General features: G+C 40.1%; 1 protein-coding gene and 1 long non-coding RNA gene across 6 annotated transcripts in view; one reads left to right on the top strand and one right to left on the bottom strand.

Annotated features, from left to right (window-relative positions):
• The window catches only part of LOC114876907, a 173913-nt gene that overhangs the window by 52078 nt on the left and 96319 nt on the right, over positions 1-25516 (top strand). Inside the window, exons 3-4 of one of the 2 annotated variants that reach the window (XR_003789469.2) lie at positions 5005-5079; positions 24651-24752. This is a non-coding gene — a long non-coding RNA (uncharacterized LOC114876907). The remainder of the gene's footprint in view (positions 1-5004; positions 5080-24650; positions 24753-25516) is intronic. The other variant, XR_003789471.2, reaches the window with a different exon arrangement.
• Positions 1-25516, bottom strand: part of LOC114876903 (gamma-aminobutyric acid receptor subunit beta) — a 76038-nt gene that overhangs the window by 44063 nt on the left and 6459 nt on the right. The gene's annotated exons all lie outside the window — the stretch shown is intronic.

Below are 25516 nucleotides of genomic sequence, written 5' to 3'. Positions count from 1 at the left end.
CTCGCCCGTCCCCGTTTCCCCGACAAATATCTCTCCGTCGGAATAGCTAATGAGCGAGGATTCTGATTAAGTTTCAAACTTTCTGCTGCTGGTTAATGTATCTTCCGCGCGACGAGGACGGATCGAGGAAAGGAGAAGAGGATCGTAAACAACGGCTGTTTTATTTATAAGCTGCTACTCGTTCGAGTGGTTTTGGATTGAATCCCGGCGAAGGAGAAATGGAGATGCTCCTTTTTTTTTTTGGAGGGTTCCAGGAATTGTTTCTACTGTGGAATCTTGCTCTTTGGCGTAGTTTTAGGAGCTGGGTGATTTGCATAAAATTTCGATATTTTATTGTATTTGTTCATTCTGCCTGGGGTATTTTATGAATTTCCATTTCACAGACTACAGATTCCAAAGAGTTTCTTTTTTTAGAATACTTAAATATTTAAATTATAAATTAATCAAAATAAAATATTTCAATAATCTTCTTTCGAATTTATATTTTTATTAATGATTATTTTCTGTAAATTTCCTCGAAATGAAGACTTCACGTATCGCCATGTTCTCTCACGCACCATCAGGTATTCAGAATCCCTGGGGCTATAGAAGGAACCGCACGATTTGCTCGGACGTGAAGCCGATCGTTTCTCAACGTGGCCTCACCTGTTCGTTCTCTTTATCCCCGTGGCCACATAATTATCAGACGACGCGTCCATTGACGTCGTGCGATGCTATTTTCACGCGGCGACCGGTAATAAATAACGCGGGTAATGGGATCGGAAAAGCGCGTTCACGGACGCGAGGCCGATAACGAAGAAAAGCCGGGAGAAGAATTCGAAATGGAGCCGACCCGATACTACCAACAGTCATCCATCCGATCCTAACGCGACCAGATACATTTAACACGCTCCCCACCCATCGATGGAACCATTTGTCAATGTCCGAATGAGTTGCTAGCCCTGTGTCCACCGTCTATCCCTCGGCTCTCCCATCCTTTCATCCTTCGTCGCTTTCGTCGGCATCGAGGCGCGAAAATCTCGCGAAACGTCCGTCTACGTCCGATCGATCGTCCTCGGAGGATTAGACACGGAAAGTGCGCGCATTGCGAATAAAAAAGATTTCTTTAGCCATTGGCGGATTTAGAAAGCACAGTGGGTGATCAAATTATTATAGCCACGGTATGAAAAATGGGTTTTTCGTGTTTGTGTAGAAATAGAACCACAATTTTAAGGTTTTTACTTTGTGTAACTTTTAATCAATAATCCTCCGCTATTAATATACAAAAGAATACTTATAAAAATAAACAAATACATTTAAAAGATTATTATTTACACACGTACGTTAGTATTTCACAACGCCGCCTTTTACTGCAATTAAAATTCATTTTGATTGCTTTATTTCTGGCCCATACTTCTATCAAACCTTCAATCAATTGACATTTATTATTAATAATAAATATTTCCACAAATTTTCGATGGGATTGAGGTCCGGAGAATTTTCAGGCCAGTCAGGAATTTTCACTTTTTTCAACTGTGCATCATAATTTTACAAGCATCAATGCATCATAAAAAAATAATAAAAACACTGTTTAATATGGTTTTCATTAAAGAATGAATCATTTTTATGCAAAATCGTCAATTTATTTGAGTGGCTCTAATAATTTGATCACCCACTGTATAATCCGTAAGCGAATAGCAATGCCGTTAAAAATTTTCAATTCTCTTTTTAATTACTCTGTTATTTCAAAGTGGTCATCTATTCGGCGTCTTGGAAGGCTCCGTTCAGGTTAACGTTTTTAAGATTTCCACGCGAATCGAGCATCGTCCCCTGTTAAACGGCGCGTTCAACGATACTCTCGCCCATTTCCGTTGATTTTTAATCGAACGGAAGACAATTGGCCCGAACTCGGAGACGTAGAAAGCTGTTTGGATGATCGCCAAAGCGGTTGCTCTTCCCTCTTGCCGGGGTTCTCCGTTTTAAAATTCAATTAAAATGCTTGCCGGTCCCCCCGGAACGCACCGCTACGGCAGATTCGGCGATGTTAGTTTAATAAAGGCACCGGTGAATTACTCTCATTGTCGGCTAACCAAGATTGGATTCCGGGGTAATTAAATGCCGCGCGCGAACTGCACCCACCTAAGGCGTATAATATACCCGTCCATTTTCGTTCGCGCCCTGTCACCGGAAGTATAATTAATGCACGCGCTGATACGTATGCTCCGACGGTCCACCGTTCACCATCCCGTTGCTTTCCGTCGTTTCTGTTTTCCGTTTTGAATATATTAGAACAATTTTGAATTGTAAATCGCTACTCCAAGAGATTGGTCTAGGGCTTGAAACGATAAAAGAGCGTTCCATGAATACGCGATACCCCTTTTTAGTTTGTGTTTTTGTTTGACTTGTTACAATATTTGCAAACAATCGAACACGGTTATGCAAAAGTTTTCAGACTTTTTGTGGCAATTTATTCATTATGAATATTCTATAACCGATGGAATACTGTTGGTGAAAATATATTTATAATGTGGTGTTAGTTAATTAGGAAAAGTGACACCAATCTATTAAACACAATTGAGTTTCTTTGTAATAAAAGATTATATGTATTTCGTTATTTACATTCTACCTTTTTATACTATTTACAAACGTTCCTACCTGTAATAAACGAAACGACATTTAATGTTATTAATTACATTTCAATTCCTAATCACTTATCAATAGCCTTGGTTTATCATCAATTTACATTTATCACGTGCAAAATATTTATCGTTCTCTTTCTACCGTGTATCTCACGATCTCCTCTAAGCGCGGCAATATTCAAATTAAAGAAATACATTTTCTTTACATATTTAGTTATTGTTTATTACGATTTGCCATATTTAGAGCAAGTAATTGTAGAAAAATATAATAATAACCATTGTGGTATCAATAGTTATCCATAAGTTTCCCTAATGTTTCTTGCCGCTTCGACGACTGTTTTACGCTGATTACACAAGAAAGGCATATAACAGCGAACATGTCGATGGATATTGCTTGTTCCGTGTCACACTTTATGCATTTGTTAACCGATAGTGACACAACAAAGCAAAATACGTTGCGAATTCTGCTACAATAACTCATGTCGCTGTCTATACGTGAGGGATGGAAACTCTGGTTTACCCTTAATGCATCAAGAATCTAACTTGTTCCGAAGTAAATTTATAATAATATTTTTTGAAGAGATACAAAGCCATCAAGGCTTGCAATAAATTAATTTATTCTTGAGAGACAGATTAATTATCCAAGAATATCTAATGTTAATTTATAAACACGTTGGTTAATTATGAAATATCTTAAATGGTACGTTGTAAAATATATTTAAACGACCCTTCTCTAAATATATAGAGCTTGATCCCAACCCTGAGGGTTAATCAAAGTCGCACGGTAATGTCATTTTAAAATTGTCCAACTCTGCTGCGGAACGACGTTCCCGTTTCATTTCGCGTCATAAATCTCTTTTCGCCGAAACGTCGGCGTACAATTACCGATGCAGTGCCCGTTGCACCGTCCTACGGTTGGAAAATGAACAGCAAAGCGCATCGATAGAAAATCCACCTAACCCCCGGTATTCCATCGAGTGAGCACGCGTTGACAGTTTGACGCAGAAATGTATTGGAATCGCGGGTCTGCAGCTACGCGGGCTTTCGATTTTTCCGTAGGAAATTAAGAGACGGAAGATAAATGGAAAACCGTTGGCAAAACGGTTTACGTCATAGTTCGGTAGTTAGGATAGAAAAAAAAAGGCCGAAGAGCGAGGGAGAGAGAAGGGAGGAGATGCAGCATCCAGCAAAAGCTTATCGACGCATCTGTGTTGAACCTGTGTGCACGTGTGCGCGGGGAATTTGACGTCACTGGCCACCTCCTTTCACCCTCGCCCCGACCCGTTCTTTGGTCGGTGTGACGCCCTCTATGTGGGTTATGACGATAGCAGGGGATACGCGGTCGGTTAACCCCTTGGCTGTGTACAGATCTGGCTGTAAGCTTGCGAAAACAGCCACGTGCACGAGTGGAACGCATCCTCTGGCCAACTTTTCTACCCTCGCAAACGGTAGGGATGCACTTTGCGTGTTATTTTTTCCACCTCGTTCTTGCTCGAGTTTTCTTTCCACCCCTTCTGTTTGTACACGGTAGCCAGAGGTCACTGATTCTTAACGAATCGCCGACTTTTAACCGGGATAAACGGGGATACGTCGGCTGTTTTGCCGCGGTAAGCCGAGTTAAAATCATCCGAGCTGAAAACGGAACGAATTTTCGCGAAATTTTCAGCCAGATGAAAAGACGAGCTAGGTTTAAGCGCACCTTTCACGTGGCTCATTAAACTCGCTGTTTTTCCCCTGCGTCGCTCGTGTTTCTTTCAAGGCGAATCGTAATTAAAGAACGGATTCCAGCAATTTATTTAACGCCACCCCTTGCCCAGGCTAAGCTCCTCATTTAATTTACCGACGATTCCAAGAGAACCGGTACACATTTCACCATCGGACATCGAGGCTGGAAGCGTGTTGGTATGCCAAACGGTTTATATTTCATTTTTGGCACTGTCATTCGACACGCTCGTTTATTCTCGCAAGGGAAAAGTCCTGAAACTGGGAATTTAGAAAAAAAAAAATTATTCTTATGGAAATCGAAGCATCAGCCACGTATGAGTCGCATAACAGTCACCCTGTTAAAATTCACGTCATTCAAAGTTAATCAACGCGTGACAATGTCACTCGTCAGTGGCTTGAAAATTGGCGAACGAGAATTTCCAGATGGGTTTAGACGTGGACAGGGTTGTAATTGGAAAGGGTACGTTGACGAGAGGGGGACAAGAAAGAAATTGGATAACCGGGTTGCCTTTCAACACAGCAAGGAAAAACTTAATCTGCTCGTTTTGAATGTTCAAACTATTTCGCTCGACTTTCTGTAACCATTTGTTGACGAAGCCTGGGGTGGGGGAGAAGGTTGGCCTCCGCGTAATCCTCCTTTCATTCGTGTTTCTTGTTTCAGACCGGCTTAAGGAGAGGACGGACGTGTAGCCAGAGTGTCGTCGCCGCTTTCCAGGCAACCGCTTCCGGTATTTAGGTAAGCGAAGCTCACAGTGAAAAGGGGGGCGGTTAAGAAAGACGAAGAAGACCTATTAGACGAGCCACCCCTGGCAACACTTAAATTGCTATCAGTCTTTTCTTCGTTTTTCTTCTATTACTCTTTCTTTTATTTTGCCCTCGCATCGTTTCATTGTAAATTAACCCGAAAAAATAACATTTCATCGCGATCCTCCCTCCGCAAGCTTCGTTGTCGTCGTTCTCGATGTGTTTTCGCGGAAGTTCGCGTGTTTGGATTGTAAATAAGAGAGAAGAGAAAGAACTTTGAAAAAGGATTTCATTGCCTTGTCGCGAAAATGAATTTTCTTTCATCCCTTTTGAATCGATAATGCTTGACGCGATTTATCATTTTTACTATAGTTTGTTATTTAAGAGTTTAATTACGAAAAACTTTTACAAGTATAAATTGATGTTGGTAACATACAAAAATTTCTGTTTTTCGTGATTTTGGGTCGCGGGGATTGAAACGTTATAATGCTTCGTTGAGCGTATTTTACATGAAAACGCTTGAATTATTCCGCGGAAAATTGTTTTTCCTCGTATAAAGCAGCTGAAAATTTACATTTTAGCTTATCATACACGTTGAAACGGTGAATTTTTCAGATCTTCTTCGTGCAGTGATTTTGAATAAAATTTGTAATTGCAACTGAGACCAGGGATTAGGTAACTTCTGGTGGAACTACTTAGTTACTATACCGGCGAAACCTCAGGATTATTTCCCTAAAGGGCACGGTTTATAGTCGGAAGCTTCTAATAGATTCAATTGCAAGCATCCAGTCCATGAAAATCTCAAGAATCTGATAAGTGTTAAACTAATGCAGGGATTCTAGTGGATGTTTTATGCTATCTTGGTAGAAAATGAGTTTTTAAAATTATTTAAATATATATAATGTTAGTTTCCATTGACTAAAATTATGGGAAAAATAATCAAATTACAGGAAAAATAATGAAATAATTGAGAAGCTTAGAAAATAAAATTAAAATTAAATTGTTCCTATCTCAGCAGCCCAAGGGTTAATAATAGTACATCATCATTCTCCATCTAATTTTCAAATTCTCTCAAGTATCACAAATTTCGTGACGTGCAATCTGTCCAAAAATAGCCCAAAGGTGTCTCAAAGACGGCAATTACGTAGCCTAACGTCACAGAGACGGGGATCGTTCGATATCGATTTCGTTTTTCCATATTTTGCACTGGAAGGACGATGTACAACGTACCGCGCGTCAAACGATCCCTCGCGATGTAACGAAGACGAGGACAAGAAGGAGACGGAGGGTGAGGGCGAGGGCGAGGGTGAGACACGGCTCATTAAACGTCGACCTCCTCCCTCGGCAAACGGACCGACAGCACAAGAGCTACACGCTGGAAATTGTTGTGCAAATACGACTACATTTATCCTGCAGCCTCTTGGCAAGCGCATATATTATTCAAACGGAGAATACTGCGCCTTTCTCTTCCTCCGTTCAATCCACCCCCAACCTTCCTGCGAGCATCCCCCCCTCCCCCCTTCTGTGTTTGTCTGGGCCGTTTTAGACGGCGAACATGCCGAGAATCTCGACTTTTGCCTTGCTTACGCGTTGACAACATCGTCAACGAGAATTGTTATAGGATCGTGATTACTGATTTTGTTTACTCTCCTTTCGGTGACTCGATGAACCGCATAATTAAGGTCGAGGGTGTGGAAAAATGATGGAAATGGTTGGTGACTTTTCATCAGGACATAGAAATAGTAAAGACTGAGATATGAAGTCTAGAATATTATTTGAAAATATTATTTTGTTTAAAAATATAAAAGAGTACTTAGGATGAATGTAACCAGAAATTTAATTAAAACATAGGTACTCAGATTTTATTTGAAAGGGTGTCATTAATGAGGAGGGATAAATTAAATTTGGTAAAGTATTAACTTGCAAATTTATTAGATAAATTTGAAATTGTAAATTATAATTACAAGTATCTCTAAAGGCATTTTACCATCTCTTTTTGCGAGCATAGAAAAATTCGATCTCTAGTGAGTTAATTAACTCGTTGAATCTTAGAAACAAGCTCGGTATAGCATTTGTTAGATATATAGGATTAGTGACATGTACTTGAGATATGGAAATAGGCCCACGAAACGGGCAAAGTTGTTTTCTTAAGGCTAGACAGACATTCGGCCTGGATGTAGCGTGCAAACTTTCCAAGTTATTACATCCTTTAATCTCTCTCATTATGCAGAATGTCGCGCATAACTTCATTATCTGAAGTATATTCACCGTTTCTGCGATTGTAGAAGAATACTCCTTAGAAAAGTTTCTTCCAGACCGAGTATGCACTCTGAATAAAACTTTTGTTTCGAATCAAAGTGAAGACGTCTACCTTCCGTAATATTAAACAAGTAATTAAAAAGAAAATACCTTCGATATAGGAACATAATGGAATTCAAAAGTTAATTTAAAGTAGAAGTATACTTATGATCAAATCAGTCATTCCCGGGGAAAATGGTTATGTCCGGGGTTTCCACCCTTCCCTATAGACATCCCCAGGGAGAATTATAATGTAGGGAAGGAGACTCCATATATGTAGGTCTGTTTATGTGGGAAAATTTGAATTCATATTTTCTTTGTCATTCGTACTTTGGAATTTTGTACTCAATTTTATAATGTACAATAATTAAAAATAATATTATCTTTTTCTAAATTACTTTGAATATTAATTTCGTCAGAATTAGAAGTTTGAGAATTTCTTTTGCGAGTAACTTTATCATTTATTTTCCCAAACGTTGAAAATTCAAGTTACAGAGAATAGCAATAATATCAAATTTATTTTCGCGTAAAAAAAGAGAAACTAGAATGAGCAATCTTTAGTCTAAATGAAAATGGAAATCGTAATCAAAATCGTAGGAGTTGTCGGTTACAAGCTGGTCAATGGGGGATGACAGTCGGCTCTCTTTATCGCCATTCAACGTCCTCTTGACCGTGGCCGTGTTCACAGTGATGGACGTAAATAACGAAAGGCTGTGTGTCAGTTCGCATGAATAAGAGAGATCAGAGATACGCAGGAAGCTCAACAAAGACGAGCAACGGGTCTCTGCTCGTCTTTATTGCCACTCGTTGCCCTTTTTACCCGTCACGCGTTCACGATCACGAACCCGGACGATTAACCAAGATCGAAGATACAACGGTCGACGACAATCGTTACAAACAACAAGAACGATCGTCGACGAGACCACGGCCACCCTCGTCCCGGCCACTTCGCTCGAAAGCAACTTCTCATTGTCTTTATTGCGACTCTGCGGTCGGCTTATCTACGGGACACGCGATGTGTCCCCGAGAACCCTTAACAGATAAGAAGTTTTTCGTCGAAACCTTTCCATCGTCTTTCACCGCCTCTGATACTCGTTACTCTACATCGAACACGCCAGCAGTTTCAAAGAATCGAATTTTCCTTTGTGTACTTAAAAAATACCTTCGAGAACGGTTCTTGAAAGTTTCGCGATGGTAGTTGGGAAATTGACCCTTTGCGGTTGGAAGTCGAGGTATCCTCTGCACGGAATTCATTTATTACCCCTCGAGTTATTTTCCCGTAATAAAATTTGTTTCGTAAAATTAAAAAATTTTTTTAATTTTAATTTCCCAAGTAATTTTCATTTCTTGGTATTTTCATAAGTGGAAACGCTTAAAAGAGAACATTTGTGATGATTCATCAGGCATAAAGAATCATTTCCTCTCAATTTAAGTACCTCGTCTTTGTCGATAACAATCAGTGAACTCCATTCTTTGACGCGAAACACGAGACCAATCCGCGCACATTCCATGGATTAAACCTTTCTCGAGCGTAACGCAAACGTTTTAGATTCTGTTCGACTTTCAGACATATTCCGTGCCGCTTCATACACATCGAACGAAATTGTGGGAAAAGATTTCGAGTTAACGCGCGAACAAAGTTAGCGGACGAATTTCAACGTGTAATTTCGCGTTTCGAGAAAGCAGAGTCCAAGATGCGGTGGTAGGGGTTAGCTTCTCTCATAAAAGTTTGTCGGACAAAGTCGACGCCGCCTTCTCGTATTTGCCCGCAAGTAAATTCTCGTTGTCCTTATTACAATTCGTGGCCGGCTTATCCGTGAAGCACGCGATGTTCCTGGGAATTTAGATAAGCATCCCTTGGCCTAGACCGTACGGAATCGGAACTTGTACGCGATTCCCTCGACTTCTACTCGGCCAATGTTGGCCGTTTCGTTCAGAGATATTAGATACAGCTTGGGAAATGCTGCTATTTTTTTTCCAACAGTTTTTATCTCTTGCCTTCGGGTAAAAGGGGACGAGGATGGTCATTTAACCGGGAATCGTAATGAAATCAAAGTTGTCGTTTGCAAACTTCAATTATTAATTAATATTAAATGAAATTAAATTTTTTTTCTAATATATAATTTACTACAAACTTTAAGATAATTTCAATACAAACCAAAAGATAATTTCATAATCAATCAATGACTTAATTACATCCAACTGTCTGAGCACACTCAGGCTGAGAATTTTTAGGTTTTACTACTTAATACGGTGCTGCCGCAGTAGAAATATCAACGCTTTGCGCGGCGTACGATAGTAGAGATTACCAAGGATATTAAGAATGAATTTTTCATGACCCAATGCTTCCATCTACTATTTAAAATGTTCAGTACAATTTTAATGACATTTATGTTCGAAAATAAATTAAAAAATTTGAATATTTCAGTCACTTTCTATTAACGTGTAAATAAATAACAATTTTCAAGAAACTGATTTCCTTCGAAGCTGAAGCCAGTAAGACAAGGGGGTTAAAGGTATAAAACTACCCCTCCCGCAGAGCGTATATCGTTCGCCGGGCAATAAAGTCGTTCCGTATTATGCGAAACGTTAGGTCCACGATTTATGTCATTCCGTATGCATCCTGCAGTGCGAGCCAACGTTATTAAAGCCATTAAAGGTCGCCACTATCGCTCGTATAATTAACTAAGATCGATGGATACGAGCGAGGATGACAACGGACGACGTTGTCTCGGTGGCCCGATGAAACAATCTTTTAATACCCTCGCCAGCGAGCTGGCACACAGATGACTGACGCTTCGACGCCGCGCGAACAATGCAGTACGTTTACTTTTCCGGCTTGGCAACTTTGTTTGCGCGGTTACGTAAGATGGAAAGAGTAATTATCGTTCGTCAGAGATTCGACCGTCTCTGCCGGTTGTTTGCAAAAGAATCTTGATCGAGGATCGAGTTACGCTTCTGAAAATATTCTTTGCTTATCATAGGATAAATAATTAACGCGTTGACTGTCACAGTATTTGAGAGACTATGACAGTCAACGTGTTAAATTCGATTAGATTGAATTTCAGATTTAGTGATTCGAAAATCACTCACTTTAGACTTGCGATTTCTCATAGAATCATGAGCGATCGACCGGTTTCATCAACAATAATGAAAATCAGGTTGATGAAACGATAAGTACACTGATTAATCGAATTTAATCGCAATTTAAGCGTGATTTAATGGCGATCGGGATCTACGCTCCCGTATAGAAGAAGCGGGATAAAGACGGACAACTGTTATCGACGATAATGACATATGGGTCTGTGCAAAATGGAGCGAGCACGCGAAATCGCGATGATTTTGACGGGAATTGGTAAAGCGTGAGCGTGGATCGATAAGCAATAAGCAGTAAATCGGGACTGCGCCTCTCGCGCAGCATGCAAATCATTTGAAAGCCTCTAATAAGTGGCTGCATAGCTAGAAAGGAGAAATTGCCTGATTTTACCCCCTCCCCCCTCATCGACGGCAGGGGATTATGCATCGTATACGTACCATCTCGCAGCTGTAATCTTGGCAAATAACATTTTTCATTTCGACTTCGGTTTTTGCCGGGAGTAATGCAACCCTGGCACGCTATCATCCTTTTTCCTCTTTTTATGATATTTTCCTTAGGGTGTGTGATAAAATAAAGTAAGCCAAATTTAGGAAAGATAAATTTATAATTAATCAGCAATTAAATTACATAGAATTATGTAAGTGTAGTTGGGCTGAACAGTTTTAGGTTGTACTACTTAACGGTAATACGTTGCTGCAGCAGTAGAAATATCAACGCTTGCCGCGGCGTACAAGTGATAAATAGTATTAGGGATCAATTTTTGATCATCTAAATGCTTTTATTCGCTATTAATTACCAGCGTGATTTTAACGATACTTCGGCTTAATTATTTGATTACATTTAATTTATAATATTATAGGATAAACATAACTTTGTCATAAATGTAACCGGTTTTTTTTTCGTATGTTCATCGAACAATGACACCATTGTTCGAACGGGTGTCTTAGAAAGTTGGAACGATTTGCGAACTACAGTTCCAGGCGAATGGCGTACCGAGACCTTGTCATAAAGTTACGCTTTATCGTGTTCCGCGCCAATAGGAGGGTTTCTCCTGACATGAACACGGCTTACTTCGATCTGCCAATCAGGAGTTCGGCTTCTGGAAACGCGAAGCCACCCTGTTCGTGCCAGGATGTACAAAATGAGATCGACCGAAACGATCGTTTCGTTCTCTCTTCATTTTCGCCGAATATTTTGCAAAGATCACCATTCGAATTAATATTTTCATTTCGTCTGAGAATCCCGTAACATCTTGTACAGTCAGGTAGCAAAGTATGAAAGAAAAAAAGAGGAATGATAAAATGGCACGATAGGGGTTGGTCGTCGAACGACACTGGGGAACATTTGCAATTTATTTTTGTCGTTCTCGATAGGCCAGGTCAGGTGTGGAAACGGGAGAAGAAAAGGCAAAGCGGTGTGTATCAGACCACTTCCGATAAGCATAGCCCTGCAATTGCCAGCAGCTTACCTATAGGGTAGCTCTAGCACGCAATGAAGATCTGCGTTCACGATAGTGACCACTTTAGATTCCCTTTTGCTATTCCTTTTATACCTCGCTACCCTCGATTCATTTTACAATACATCTAGGCTAATACATACATCTATGTATTTCGCGTTATTATCCTGGTCAATCGTTTATTCGAACGTTGTTCAATTTTTCAATTAACATTTTCAATCGGTTACATTTCATCATTCTATCCACGTTTCATATACAAGTATAAATTGAAACGTTTTTAATTATTAGTTCTATGATATAAAATTCAGACTTATGTTTCTGTAGCATGGTTATCATCGTGATTAATCTTCGTTTAGCCGGAGGTGTGAAAGTATTCATTCTTTCCACGGTGTATTAAAGCACAGTGTGCTTCGTGAATTCCACCATGAATATTACAGTACTATAATTCTCTCCCACTATCTGCTCGCTATTATCTTCTTATTATTTCAAACGTCGCTCGAGTTCATTTGTTATCGTTAATCTTGATGGTTTTAATTTAGATCCTCAACCTTATTTTGTCCGAGCCATCTGGGGGTAATTGCTGTGAATATTAGTTCTGTTTTTCATCTCTCCGCTTCGATCATTATACCCGTAGACTCGAGGGATTCTAAGTGATTTAAAATTATCTGTAATTATAAGAGGATGCTTACGAATTATAACGACGAAAGGAACGAAGTGGTCGAAAAGCGTGGGTGAAAATGAAGGTCCATTCGGTGTTTCGTCGATGCAGTTTGACGAACGGTCGGTGTGACGAGTAATTACACGAGGAAATCCCAGCTTCTGCCTTTATAATCGGTACGAAGGGGTAATCCTCGGGCGATCGTTGGGCGTCGATCACGAAGCAGCACCACGAGCTCGGCTCGTTGAACGCGTATCGGCGCCGAGTGGAAATCGCGCATAGGAATTGAGATCGACGCGGTGCTAATGCACTTTCCGATAATGCTCGGTGCCGACGTAATCGTGCCCTCGTGCCTCGTACGTGTCCGCATCGGTTCGCTAACCGTTCCCACATCCGTGTGCGATGGAAGGGTCCGTCCAACGTGCAGAAGCGACCGGCTAACGGATTACTTTGATTTCACTGTTCCTAACTGGCGTCCGTGTGAACTCGTTTCCCGGTTAGCTGACGTGGATGAGGAATTAACCGCGTTACACGGGCATTGGACAGTCGATGAAAATGGCTTTTAGTTACGGCACGGATTTACCCTGCTCTCTTATCGCCATCAACTTTACCTGCTCTCCAAGTTATTTAGATAGCGATGTTGGCATTGTTAATTGCTCGGATTAGAAAATCGTGGAAAAACGTAATATTATGTTGATTTTATAAAGTGGCATTTTTAGTTACATTGGCCATTCGGTTTCTTTTTTTTTATTGTTTTTATAAGATTTATCAAATGAAGATTAATTGTATGGGTGTATTTTTAAATGAAGAAATATAAAATGATAGATGTGATCGTTTGTAATGTGCAATGTCTCATAGATGCGCTCGCAGGAGATTAAGACTGCATGTCTGACTAATTACGAGGATGAACTACTTAGAGCTGTTGCAGTGTGGATACAGAGTTAGCTTTCCATTCTTTGACTGTCACAGTGGGAAGTATACTGTAATTTCTCAATATTCTACTTCATATATTTAGCATTTTCTCTCCCATAAATAAATTTGATAAATTTTGAAAAAATAATGCAAGTAATCGGTATCAATAATTTCTCTGACAAATGTATTTAAAATGATTTATAAAGAAACAATATTTTTTCATGAATAATAATAAATTTGCACAACTCTTACGTAAAAACAGTCGTATATTTATTACAAAATTGTTCTATTTACGTTCTGGATCGACGGTAAATTGATCCCGAGCTCAACAGTTATGCAGCAAATAATTTCAAAGCGACGTTCTCATTCCAGTTCACAAAAGCCTTCTTATTTCCAGATTTGAAAGGCTTACGTGATAAAGGAAGTAAGTAGGTGTCTTTCACTTTTCGTGATTGATCGTGGAAGATTAGAGAAGGATACGATAACACTGGGACATTCATATTTAGGTTGGTAAATAGGGAGACAGGTTGACGCAGCACGATCGTTATCGATCATGTACTATTATTCACACTTATTTCTGCGATATATTTCTGCAATTCAGATGGTCGCTCGAATGAAACGATGGAACGATTGTCAATTAGCTCGAACGAACGACAGATTTTTCCTCGTTATTACTTTTATATTCCATCGTCCGACAGGGATACCGTCTCTTTTCCTTCTGATTAATTCTGACAGACGCATACCCGCACGTTTAACCCTCGACGTTGCAAAAAAAGAAACACTTGGAAAGCCAACGTTTCACCGGATTGCACTCGACAAAGTTTACCCATAACGCGTGCCACCCGGCGGCGAACAAAAACTTCGTACACGGTAACATCAGAAACCACGTAGCGTGTTCATTTTTCGAGATTAAATGCAAGCTACACGGACGGCTTAATGTTCCACGCGTATACGAACCTTGTACACCGACCAACTCCGATAGGATTTCGCGCAAATTCGCAAAACCTGCTGGCAACGAGCAAAAAATCTACTACGGGATTAATTCGTACCGTGTTCGATGCGTATAACAAAGACCTTAGCTGGAGAAAAATGGCCGGGAATTAACAACGTTACCCGAAACATACGGGTCGAAAAATAACGTACAATAGTAATCAGAATAAAGAAAACTTTTCTATAATATAATATATTGTTAAATTAATAAAATTAATGGTAATACATTTCGTATTTCTCTTATTATTTTAAAACATTTGAAATTAGGTATCGCGGTAAAAAGGAGCGAATTTTACTTGATTTAATTAATTTTCACTTGATAAATTTTTTCACTAAATTAATAATAAAAGTCAAACTGAATTTTCTTCTTCTCGATTACTATGAATTTCGAATAAAATCGTGCATCTTGAATGGAAACGAGAAGGCACTGACACGCAGACCTTACTTTCCTTATCAGTGATCGCGTGGCCGCGTTATCACGCACCTGAACGTTTCATTGAAAATTTTCATTTCGATCCTGCCGCGCTTTAATTAACCAACATCGGGCAGAAACTATCGCCAATACAAAGTGTGCCAATAATTTACCTAAACCTCGGCGCGAGATTTTCAGCTAATTACGTTAAATCTGTGATTAATTTATTATTCATCTATTAAATGAATTAAGCTCGAAATTACGGACAAAAATTTGTCAGTGAATCGTTAAATTGCAGCAAGAAACAAACGAGCTTCTGACCAGTTGCAATTAGCCGAAACTCGATTCGTTGATTGCCAGGAAATTATGAGAAAGTATTTGCGTGTACATTGGGAAAAATACATGCACAGGTAGGTCGATATCGCGACACGGTGTTTCAATTAGCAGCTAATTCGTAAAGTTAAGCGATCGGTGAATCGTTAAACGGCGTTGACGTCTTCGGCCACATTGTTCATTATAATGGACATCAATTTCGACGGCTGTTTATTCGCGTAATTTGCAAGGACACGATATCCCCTGGCCGCCATCCGGCCATTCCCGTGTTCGTTTATAATGAACATCGTTTTCCAGTCGGTCGAAAACAACGTGCTCCAATTAAACCGAGAAATTCCTGGAAGTAGCCCGAACTGGCTGAAAATTAGCGGCAGTTCACCGGCGCACACGACAATCGATGGATTAAATATCGAGACATTGAATTTTCATTGAATTTTCACAAATAGATTCCATTGTTTCGATAACGATTTACGTTACGTTCGTTTATCTTTCGTTATTTTTGTCCAAAAGACGAAACAAGATAGGACTGAATAGGCGGCAGTTCGGTTTCTTAAAAGGTCTTCAGAAAGATCGTAAAGATATTCTTGGATAAAACTGGCAGGATAACTGGGTCACCGAGTCGAAAGTGTATTTCGTGCTTCGCAATAAGGTTTCGAAGGTCTAATCCTCGATTTATCTTTAAGGTCTATAAGTCCTATTTCGAAGATCGCGAAGCTTCGAAAGCCGATTCATGGAAAATCTTCTTTATTGCATCCTCAAGTATCCCGGAATGAACGTTTACCGTTATTAATCTTTAGTTTTATGACATCGAGTCAGGTTCGTGGCACAATTTACAATTCGACAATATCGTTCATCCACGTATCGGATATCCTTGAAATCAGTTAACGGTATAACCTGTCCGTTCCTTTTAAAAAGAGAAAAATCAAATATCCCACGTGTCGACTCATCGTCCCGTTCCCTTTTCGTGACTCGCGTGTTCGTTTAAGCCCCCATAAACGAGCATCCCTCCAGCGTGACACCGATTGTACACGGGTAGAAAGAAACGTGTCGTTTGGTAAGTGAAATGCAAACGAAAAACCCGTTGCGCATTGACGTAAGACGTGGAAGGGAAATTGAAGAAAATGACGTGTTCGCGTGTGCAGCTGCTCTGGCCGATATCACAAAGCGTTACCTGTTATACGTACAGGCGGTGGGAAAAATAAATATATCCCCCTGCAGTTGTATAGCGTTTATGTAAACGTCAAGCTAAAATTAGGTAGGTGTTCCACGATTTATCGAGGTGTTTCTATTAAAAATTATTCACTTCCGACGCTCGGGTATATCGTTTACCTGCTTTCTGAATTTAAGCAGCTTGCATACGCTTGTTTTTGTCGGTGACTGTATATAGGATTAGCGCTATTTTTATTCAAGGTATGCGACGCCGGTGGCGGCAGCAACGTCGGTAGGGCTCGATAAGAGCGTAGGTATAGCAGTTAATTATATCAGTGTCCCATTAGCGTGCCAGTATACCGCGAGATTGCGATGGCTTTTTATACCACCGCGAGGGTTTGCTGTTGCCGTTCCGTGTTGCTGCCTTTTTTCCACCTGGCCTGTACTCGCGCCACCTTGGTCCGCGTACAGCCCTCTGCGTAAATACGGGCCAGTAATTACGTTGCTGTAGGGAAATTACCAGTTACCGGCTCGTCGTTCAGTTTTATCCAATTAGGGGATCGCTTCGACCAACTGTGCTCACAGAACCTCCTCGTGATTCTTAACCGAAAAAAAAAAAGAAGAAGATAGGAGGCCACCTCGTTCCTTTTCTTCTTCCGTCTTCAATTTATTCGGCGGTATGTTCTGTAGCTTTCGCGGGGTCGGGTATGCTTTTTCATCGCTGGTAATTAACGTCCAGTAGTTTTGGAAATTTTCTATAGAGATTTTCAGGATCTTGACCACTTGAGCTTAAGCTTTAGCTTTATTTGGCGAATAGAAACACGATTCATGGGAAAACGAGGTTACGTCGTGAAATACCGCAGCGGAAATAATACCGGTACAGTATCGAGAAAAGTAGACGATTTTTCTAAATTTTCATTTTAACGATATTAATATTCAAAGTGATTTAGAAGCAAGGAATATGATTTTCGATGTATCGATGGTTTGGTAGCGGACAAGATAGCCGATTGATAGTTTAGAATTTATTTTTTTTTCTTCAATCGTTCTATAACTATTCGATTAAACTAAGTTCGTAGCGCCGGTCTTTAGTGACCATCATAGACGTAAACGTGTTAACGGGTTTCGTAGGACGAGCGGCTATGAGCGACCCTGACATAGACGCGATCGATTTCGCAAAGTTAGTCGGGCATGGCTAGTCAATGACGCTTCCAGTTGCAACGTTCGGTTCATTATTATATTTATAGAGCTTTGCAGTGATCGGCGTTTCAGGGTTTAATGCAGTTCGCCGGGGAACAATGAAGAAACACCCCGTGCAAAAAGAAAACGGAAGCTCGTATATACGCCGGGGTGGTGGCGATCGATAAGATCGTAATTTATCGCCTGCGTTATTGGCTTTCCATTAATTAATGGGTTAGATTCAGAATTTTTCTTCCGTGAGTATACTGACTGATGATTTTATGTTAAATCTAATTTTCGAAAAAATATAGATGTGTTTTGTTTACGGAGTAATTTTATAAAATGAAAAGAATTAAGAATCTTGAAACCTATTTAGCACTTAATTTTCTTTCATTTTTATAATTGGTTAATTATGCTGTTGAAACTTTGCTCTTCATTTTATAAACACCTACGATAGCATCGAAAACGGACTGTTCATTCTGAAGTTAAAATGTATGGTTATACTACTATCAACACATTGACTGCCACAGTGGAAACAGTCATGCTTAGTCAGACATACGATACTCGTGTATTATTAACACGTTGACCGTCACAGTAGAAATAGCCATATCTAGTACGGCACACTATAATATGGATTATTTATGAAATTGCAAGTTAATTTCGTAATATGTATAATCTTTCTATTTACTATCTCATATTGTTAGTGTGATCTGAACATTATTTTAATTAAAAGGATGCACTACTTTTTCTTTGAGCAAAGAAGGATTAATATTAAATTAAAAAAGAAATTAAAATACTTCATCAACGATAAATAATTCATTTTTTACAAACTTACGAATATTATCCCGTGTATAAAAGATGATTTTCAAGAAAATTATGACGCATCCAAAGGGTAAAGAAGATACAGATGAACCGGTTCGCCCTTTTCACGAAGCCGAAAATCCGTTGGTTGTTCGTTGTTCCGCCATTTCGCCTAACTTTCAGCCGGGTCTCGGTCCGCGTAGCCGCGCCATGGAAGCATTACCTTAATGCGACCCAGAAAGCTCTTTTATTACACTCGTACTCGGCCGTACACATTACACCGTACGTGTGTACGGCGTGCATTCGACAGCCGAATACTTTGACAGAGGCACGCGTGTGCGCGCGGACGAGAGCCGCTGCTTCTGATCCTATTGCCATGCCGGATTGAAAAAAGCATACTTTCCCTATTCGTTTGCCGCTGAACGGCCGTTTTTGGAACTCTAATGTCTTTCGCCGTGATTAATCCCTTTTTGTTCGTGATTCTTCAGCGCGACGCGCGGAAATAATTATTCCTCTCGGGTGATCAACGCAGAGAGAATGGACCAGAGTTGATGGCGGTTGATGAAAGGAGACGTTACCGGGGACAGTTTCTCTTTTCTTCCTTTTTCAAAATTGCTTGCTGTTAAAGGCGATGATATCGGATCAAAAATCGAAGAATTTCAAATTCTTTTCAACCCTTTAGCATCGGAACCTTTGTAACGGGGTGAAAAATGCAGTTTGCACTCGATCGATGGGAATTAACAGGAGTTACGACAGTTGTTTCTTTCCAATATTGCAATCGTTCGAAAGGGGTAGGAGTTTTAATAGTGGCGACCAACGGACGATCATGGACGTAGACGTTGGTCGGCGAGGGTGATGTCCTCGCCATTGATTGGCAGCCCTGGCCGCGTACTCGTCAAGGTTTCACCACTCGAACATGCAGTTCGATTGCGGATTACACTGGACATGGATCTCGATTTTCTTCTGGAAAATCTTTTTCTTCTCTCTAACATTTATTTTGAAAAAAATGTACTCTATTCAATTAGAATTAATATGGGGCAATTATTTTTGCATCAATTTAATAGAAACGAAATTCTTTTTTGCATCAAAGAATTCGTAACTGTTCGCAACGAGATCCTACGTGGAAATGCTATTGAGCAAAAGGAAAATGTATAGATTACGCGGGGGAAGTTGACAGAAGTCGAAAGGTCAGAAATAGATTTAGAAAGTCGGAAGAAAGTTCTCGCCGTTTCTATTCGTGATCAATGTGTCCTTATTCAACTGTTTGACGTTTCCTTCGAAACGTCGTTTCATTTCCTAGCTATCGGTATCGGTGCCGTCATCGGGACAGACGTTGCAATGGACATTGTATCGAGATCTCGACCGCGAGGTGTGCTCGATCTATTACCGCTTACCTTTCCTCCACCGATAAACCATCGAACTGCATTAACCGCTTTTTTTCTCCCTTCTCCTATCCTCACCCACCTCGTCCCTTTTCACCGTGCGAAATTGAATTCTCGATCGGTGAATCGAATTACGAACAATACCAGAAGCATTATTCTTCGAATCTTGTCTGTCTCGCTACTTAAAAGCTTCGTCGAGCGAACGAATTCTCTTTATAAAGTCAATACACGATCGTTTTTCAACCGTTCGTTAATGAACTTCCATCATTCTTTCGATTTTCGCGTTCAATACCCTTTCCCATTTTATTGAACTGATTGATTGCTATGTAGGGCACCGATGATTGGTATTGTAAATTTCATTTCTATCGTGTGATTAATAAATGTTCATTAATGACAAGAAATTGCATCGGTAATTCGATTTAGTAAATGGAACCATTAGAAAAGTGATCGTTCGTATGTCTGACCAGGCGTGGTTTATTCTACTGTATTAATAACTATGCCATATATCATTGAATAAAAAATAAATTCTCTTTAAACCCTTCAATTTTTTCGTGTCATTGTCAAATAAAAAACTCGAAACGTTATAATAGAAAAATAAATGACGTTAGAAAAGTGATTCTCGTCGTGTCTGACTAGTCACGGTTGTATCTACTGCACCAGCGAGGGCGTCGAAAAAAGGATTCTTATTTTCTCCGCACACGATACCCCAATTTTTTTCCTCATCCATCCTTTTAATCTTTACGATGCTACCCGTCATCGGCGTCGACCCCTCGAATCGAATGGCGAACGGCGAAGAACCGTTCGTCCTTCTTCTTTCTCTCTCATCGACGGGTTCAAACGAACGAAGAAACGACGCGCATCCAACGTTCCCAATAATCGACCACCGTGTACCGAATAATGAACGTTTCATCGAGGTCACGATCTCGTATGTTCGGGTCGTGGCGACATTAGAGGCAGCGCAGCGTCGGCATTTCGCCCGTTCTTGGACGTGTTCCTTTCCCTCCCCCCATTCCTTCGATTCGTTTTACCTACGTTTCTAATCGGCCAAATAAAAGCGTAGAGAAATGGTCCCGTACGGAAAGAGGCGTTTCTCGATTGGATCCGCGGGGATCGATCGTTGCCAGTCGACGATGCCGAACATTCCCGCGTGCGACTGCGAATTATAGGCATGGGTCGTGCGCGGCTCGACTGACCGAGTTTGCGTTGGTGTTGGAGGTCCCATTGATTTCCTGGCCCATGTCAAGGCTGCACGCGAGGAACCCCCGTTTCGCCGCCGACCACCCACAACCTCCGACAACCCCCTTCGACCTCCTGCGACCCCCCTCGTCGACCACCTCTTTCTCTTCAACTATACATACACACACGTACGAATACACAAACACTCTCCGTTACCAGCAGCCAGTGCAACGTTTCGCTTCATGCCGACTCTTTCTCTCTCTCCGACGCTTCCTTCCACTTCTTTCCTCTTCCACGACCCCGTGCTCTTCCCACTGTTCGCCAGGGACGAATGCACCGCGTGCACTCGTTCTGTCTACCCGCGAACGTACTTATCTGACCCACGTCGTCGTTTCGACGCGATTTTTGTCCTTCGTTTATCGTTCCTTTCAAGAGAGATTCCTGGGTTACGATTTCAAGATTGAAACTTGATATTTCTGATCATTCCGAGGAGTTTCTCCGTTCTAGATTATTATGTTAATTAGGTTTCATTAACCCTTTACATTTGTCAAGTATAATACTTGAATAACTATCTTTACTGTAATTGGAAAAGCATAAATTTTTATTGATTATTTCATAATTACTTTAAGTTCAATGGAAAGTCATTTCAATGAGATGTTTTTCGTGGCTTCTCAAAGTTCTTTGAACATGGAATTAAGGGTTTCCCTTTAGGTTCTCCCGTGTAAGTGTGCTTGTTCTTTCAAGGGTGATCGTGATGGAGTGGCCTCTCTTGATTAATCGATTAGTCACAGGTTACTTCTTCTTGACATTCAAGGTTTTACATAGTTATTATTGCTGCCGTGAAAATACAAAAAAGTAAATAAATAAGAAAATATAAATGTCTAGGTGTAAATTATTATCAAGGATAATATCAAATTCAGCGTGTTTCCAAATTAATTAGCAAACGTTCATTACCATACTGGACGTAAACGAATGATCCGGGGGTGACTGATTATTCGGTGAATTTTTCGTTATCCCGTATTATAACTAGCCCGCAATTGCCAACAAATAATTCTAAGGTACTTCGAAAACACGACACGGTCGCGAGTTCGCCTGCCAAGAGGTGTAACGACCGCATATTAATCGCGAGGCTCACCGCGACCCATGAATTTACGAGGAAGCTCGAGGACCACCAATGAAAATCCAGAAACGAAGGGGAAAATTTCCGAATCGCGTGACCGCTCGACCTTTTCTCCTCGATTGTTGCCACTTAACTCGATCGTTAACGCGACCCTCGCTGTTTGCTCGGTTATTTTGTTTTTTATTTTCGAAGATTTATCCCGCCGGGATTGATCGCGTTTTGGTTCAGCAACGTATGGAGAGAAAAAAAAAACTGGAAACAGTGCGTGCGTTGAAAATAGCTGAGTGGTGATAACGAGTGTGTACAATGTGGGAGGGTTCTTAAGGGAGAATCGGTGCACGATGGGCGGAGGTTTTAGAGAGAATAACGAGAGAGGCGGAAGTTTTAGAAGCGAAGAGGGAGTGCTTGAAGAGATTAGAGCGTGGGAGTTCTTGTTGTTATCCCATTGGGAGAATCCGTTGTGTTTGCTGTTACTTTATCGTCAGAGTTTTACAGTTAGCGCATGTTAGATTGAATTTCGTTACGGTACGCGTATAGACTTAATTATCTAAAACAATTATTTTGTAATTAAACACACTGCTGTTGGGTGAAGAAAGGTAGTACCAATTCAGAATTTGAAAATTATTTTCTCATTTATTTTCTATCTTTCATTTATCGTACATCCAATCCAAATTATTCTAATATTAAATAATTTCTATTTCCAAGGATTATAAATACCAGTAAGGCATTAGAATCTATTTTATTATAAAATATTAGAGATTTATAATTAATAAATAGCCACGAATGACAGAAGTATCAACCGAAAGCGATTAAAGTATAATAAGGTACGGATAAGGCGATCGTGTTGGAAGGAAAGCGCGATAATCTTGTCGGAAACGAAGGCGAAACCTCATTAAGGGTGGAAACGATTGAATAATTAAGTAAAGCTGGCAAGACATTTAGTTGGAATCGGCCGGTAGACGCGGACGGAATGATTCAGCATCGATTTGTAGCAATGATTTCACGGAGATCCTTGTCCCGTGGAATATGTAATTTGCGGCGGCAGTGGTATAGCTCGACGCGTAGTCAGACCTAGTCCCGATTCGATTGAACCGCAACGCCGGATATTGCAGTCACTGAAGAATATTTGATTTCCACGTATCTAGGGAGGTTCGTTCATCGATCCTGATCCTGATTTCTCATCTTCTCTCCCACGCGTGTTTAATGACACAGATAGAACCAGAGTAGTTTGAAATAAAATCAAATAAAATCATTCGGTTTGCCATGTGAAAAATATTGTTTCATTCGATATTTTCGCATAGATTCGATGAAAATATTCATCCTATGTTATCAAATATTATTCCGTGTTATCAGAAGCGATAAAATAGAAAACAGGAGGGAGACAACCCTCCAGGCACTTTTGAATAAAATCAAAATTGTTATTCTATCATTTTTTTTATATCGTCTCGATAACTTTCTATCAAAATAAAATATTATTGCCAGCATTTGAAAAGCCTCTTCTGTAAATAACAATTTTTTATATTCATAAAAATGATATTAAATTTTCTGAACGGTTCTGTATGAAACAATTGAAAGTATTGATCAAGTATTGATCTTAATTTCAAATACCTTGCATTTTTATCCTGTAATCCTCGAAGGAATTTCGTCGACGAGTTTTTAAAATAAAACGTTCAAGTAGGACTTAAGCTCGGGTTATCGTTTGAAAAGGCAATGATAATTAAAAACGGAATCGCCGGTGAATCAGCAAATTGCAACGGCGAAAGCGTGTCACCAGTAGGCACGCATTGTCCGAATGTTTTTTTCGCCGTTGTTTCAAAAGCCATAATTAACGGGGGCCTCTAAATAAATGAAGTCGGAGGGTTAATAACGTGCATTGTAAAACGGTGCATTCAGCATCCGAGCCTTTTCACCGTTCCGCACTCGTGTCGTTTGGTCGCTTCTAATTAATTCTTCAAACGGTTCTTGCACAATATGAAGGTCGCGGTGATATTTGCAAGCGTTCTCTCATTGTTTCTCTCCTTTCGTCGTCCGTTTCTTTCGCCGAAAAGTATCGTCGTTCCGGCGAACAGTCGAACAGCAAGTATCCTCGCGTTGTAGCCGGAAGTCATTAGAGTAGAATTGTGCACAGTTTCATCAATCATCTGGTAAGCGCGCATTAATAATCGTTTGCCATTAAATATGCATCTCGTCGTTTGTCGACCGTGTCGTTTCTTTCCTCTTTTGATGATTCCATTTTACATATTTTTTTTCTTTTCTGTCGCCTGGAATGATTTCTCGATCCATTGTTGTGCTACAATATTTTCACAGCAAGTTAATGTTAGGAGAATTGTTTCTTTTTATATATTTTTTTTAAATGAGATGAACTATATAATGATTGGCACTTTAATTATTTAAATTAGAATCTTTCTAATTTTTTAGCTTTTATTATTAATAAATGAATTTGAATCACAGATTTTAAAAAAATTACAATTTTATATTGTAATACACACTGTTAAAGAGGTTGTAAATATTTGCAACTAATTCATAAAGAGTGTAAATGCCAAGGCTCGTTTTCTTACAAACCGTTTTTCGTTCGTTCACAGAAACATTCTACTTTGTTCCAGGGAGCTCTTTGTTTTCACCCTTCAAAACAAACTGGAGGCTACACACCATAACAGTTTCCATTCCATACTAATTGCTGCGCGACGGAAAGCTGTTCTTCACGCGTAAGTTTCATTTTTTTTTTCTCCCCCTCGCTTTTTCTTAAATTGGGTCGTCGAGAACGTCGACCTTTCGCATTCAATACGCGTCACGCGAACGCCACGCTCTCGTTTTCCGGTTTTTCCATTCCGCGTTTACATGCGCTCTTCATTCGCGTTTTCAACTGTCCCCGAGTAGCCGATTACTCGTTAATCGTCCCCGTCAATTAACTCGGCGCGATTTAAACAGAAGTCGAGAGAGAGAGAGCCGATTTTCAATGTTTTAAAACGCACCACCCGAACGTGTTATCCCGCGTGAATTATCAAATTCACGCGCGGAACTCGGTCGATCCATGGTATCGCGATGTCGCAATCGAATCCTGTCCATTAGTGTCATCGATAATTAACAACAGTTCACTGATTTACGGTCATCGCGACTGTGTACGCTCGAAATTACGCTCGTTTTATTACCTACGAAATCGTTTTTATTCTTCCATTGAATTTTCCTAGGGAAATAACCTTAACTTTGACGGTATTAATATTAAAAATAATTTAGAAAAGAAATAATATAATTTTTACTTGTGATATATTATAAAATTTAGTGTGCTATTGCAAAGTACGAATAACTAAAATATTAATTTACATTTTCCCGCGTAAACCCCACAAATCTATACATACGAGGCCTCCTCCCCTGCATCGTTATTCACCTCGGCAACGCCTAAGGGGAAGGGTGGGAGCCCGAGACTTTACCATTTTCCCCGGGGAATCCTGATTTGATCGCAAGCGTACAT

The sequence above is a fragment of the Osmia bicornis genome, chromosome 5 (genome assembly GCF_907164935.1).
Source record: "Osmia bicornis bicornis chromosome 5, iOsmBic2.1, whole genome shotgun sequence".
NCBI lineage: Eukaryota > Metazoa > Arthropoda > Insecta > Hymenoptera > Megachilidae > Osmia > Osmia bicornis.
Note: the sequence above shows the minus strand (reverse complement) of the source record. Positions and strands in the feature narration are given on the sequence as shown.